We start from the raw sequence: 2,914 nt of genomic DNA on the forward strand, positions 1-2,914 counted from the left end.
TTCCTAAACCGCGAAAGCGGGTTTGTAGAATAACATAGCTAAGCTTCTTTGTAAAAAGCACCAGAATGGTCGCTTTACATATAGTAAGTAAAACAATATGCATTACAAAATGTCTCTACAAAAAGAGTAGCTTTGAAAAAAATAAAAAGAATAGGCGAACCCAAAAGTTAACTTTCAATTCGTTGAACTTGTGTTTCCAAATTAAAGCTGTAGTTTATAAGCTCGTTCTAATTTAAAGCACGGCAAGTGCTTTGGTTGATGTCACTAATTAAATAAAAATAAGTGACAATAAAACTTGGAACTTGAGCATTGAAAGTTTGTGCAGCCTTGGCTTCTTGTGGATAAACACGATTAGTCATCGCTTCTAATTTGACAGGGACGAGTTCTAAGCCTGGCACTTGCAGTCCAAACAAAATTATATACGGACTATAAACTAATTAAATAAAAATTCGATTATTCCAAAGACCACTGATGAAGAGTACTTGGCAATACTCGAAACAGCGTTGTATGGTCAGCCGAACTTCAATAAAATTAAAAAAATAAATTTTTGTGTTTGTACTTTATTTCTTTCTTTGCTATTCGAAAAACTCCTCTAAAAAAAACAATATAAAAAAAAAAAATAATATAAAGGTGCTTGTTTATACTTAGCTCCGGTAATGTTTCCCAATGCTTCACTTGGCGAGTCTATCACGAACTCTGGTGACTTCAAGCGTCGATCACTAACTGCCTTCTTCTAAGTAAATGCGTCTTCTTATATACGCATCAGACCAAACTTTAACGTAGCGCAAAGTTTAGTTTACAGCTGGCTTGGATTTTTGACGTCGTTGCTGTTTTGCGCTTTCGCCGTAGTTAATATGCGCGCGCATCAATTTTTACACAAAGCTCTTTGCACAAAAGCTGTTTTTGACGTTTCTTGTGTTGTGCATTTGTTTTGTTTTGAAACGTGTTTAGCTTAGTGTCGGTAGTGGCGGCTTTAAATATTTATATTTATTTATTAAAATAAAATAAATATTAAAAAGTATTAGTTTAAATAATAAATAATTAAGGTAAGGTTTTATTCAAGTGGTGCAGTTACATGCATGCGGGGGTGGGTTTATGGTAAGTTATTTACTTTTAATATATTATATAAAAATTAACCAATTTTTATTTCAGGTATTAACTGCACACTAGTTATATGTAGGCTGGAAATTGGTAAAAATGTTGTAATATTGGTTTCCAGAGCAACCTTACGGTTATGAACTGTCGCGTTTTTTGTATTTGAACACAAGTGAATTTTAAGAAACTGTCACCTTCACATTATTTGTTTTAAAGATTATTATCTTTACATTAAATTTTAATAGAAGAAATAAATTTTAATTGTAAAGAAACAAGCAGAGTTGAGGCATTGCAAGAATTTAATAAAATTTATTGTCTTGCTAAAGAATAATAAATATTTGTACACGAAAAACCCGCGTTGATGCGTACTTTTGTGTGCTGAGTTGTGCTTTCTAGCCCCGATATAGTTGGATATTGCGTTTGGATATTTGCGGAGTAAATGCTCGAACAACTGTGGCTTTCAGATTATGTAAGTAAGGTGATTGTTGATATGTAAGTTAGAAAATTCAAGTTATCTTAACACTTAAAATTATTTAACTAATATTCACTAAAGAAAACAAAAGACAAATATGTAACGTCAAAATTGAATTAAATTGCAGAATATATGGATATAAGGTGTCTTTCTTACTTCTTTTTAAATTTTAACAAGTACTGGCACATGTAACATATAATAATATTATTAAAACCATTTATTTAAACGTTTTGTTCATTCATTTGCAGCAAATGAATTACTCAATTACTTGATTGTGTCAAACAGAAATGAAAAGAGCAAGGTCTGATGGGAAGCAACAGTAAAAATTTAAGAATATCAAATTTTAAAATAGACAATGAATTTGAAAGCATTGAAATGATAAGTGTTGGTAATTACTTTAAAAGGTTTGATTTAATGTTAAAAATAAGTAATAATGTTAAATTATAATCAAATCATAATTTCACAAGCATAACGTACATACGCTCGGTATTAAGCTGCCAACAGGATTGAAAGTACCAGCAAGTCTAAGGAACCAGAAGCAATCTTTTATCTAAAAAATTTAAGGAAGTCTAAGGATTTAAAAAAAAGGAAGAAGTCTAAGGTACTAGAAACGTTTAGATTTCAAGATGTGAAACAAGAGCCTAATGTTGCTATCCGAAATTTCGTGATCAAGCTGAGTAAAGGCAATATGATGGTAAGTTTGAGAACTTTGTATCAAAATACCTTTTAAGGCTTTTCATATGAACATTTGCTACATTTTGTATCATGATCGAAACTGTGTCTACATCCAAATTTCAATGAGACTTGCCACAGAGCGTATGTAATGCACATTAGAACTTTCTTCTTAGATTGCTCTATTTGTCAGACAAAAATGGCAACAATGCCACACAATAACTTTTTATTTTACATTCTCATCTCCTTTTGTTCTATTATGTTGAGGCTAGTTGAGTCAGTACACTTGAGTACTTTTACTCTCTATTAACTGCGAGGTTTCTTCATAATTCTCACTTTGTTTATCACTTTATCAGAGTAAGCAATAACTGACCTCTGCATACCTCCACGAGGAGCCTGTAACCATTCTGAGATTCTATAATGCGATGTTGGTAAGCCTGTCGGTTGTCGTAAATAGTTTAAGGGGTCTATCCTTTATGTATTTTTTGATCGGATCAATCTTAAGGTCCCTGAAGATGTCATTTGTCCTAATGTATCATGGCACCTTGAAAAATCTTCTCAGAGCCTGGCTTTGTGCAATTTCTAGCTGGCGAATAGTAGTCTTTGAGGCCTTGCTGAAAGCTACACATCCATATAGAAGTGACGATCGATTATTTGCTTATATATCAACTTCGA

The 2,914-nt window shown here is 32.3% G+C and overlaps 1 long non-coding RNA gene across 1 annotated transcript; it reads left to right on the forward strand.

Annotated features, from left to right (window-relative positions):
* The first annotated feature begins 998 nt into the window (after window positions 1–998).
* On the forward strand, window positions 999–2,266 carry LOC119670473. Its single transcript, XR_005251716.1, has 4 exons — window positions 999–1,098; window positions 1,153–1,564; window positions 1,816–1,971; window positions 2,035–2,266. It is a non-coding gene; the product is annotated as an uncharacterized LOC119670473 (long non-coding RNA).
* Window positions 2,267–2,914: the final 648 nt, after the last annotated feature.

The sequence above is a fragment of the Teleopsis dalmanni genome, chromosome 1 (assembly GCF_002237135.1).
Source record: "Teleopsis dalmanni isolate 2A chromosome 1, ASM223713v2, whole genome shotgun sequence".
NCBI lineage: Eukaryota > Metazoa > Arthropoda > Insecta > Diptera > Diopsidae > Teleopsis > Teleopsis dalmanni.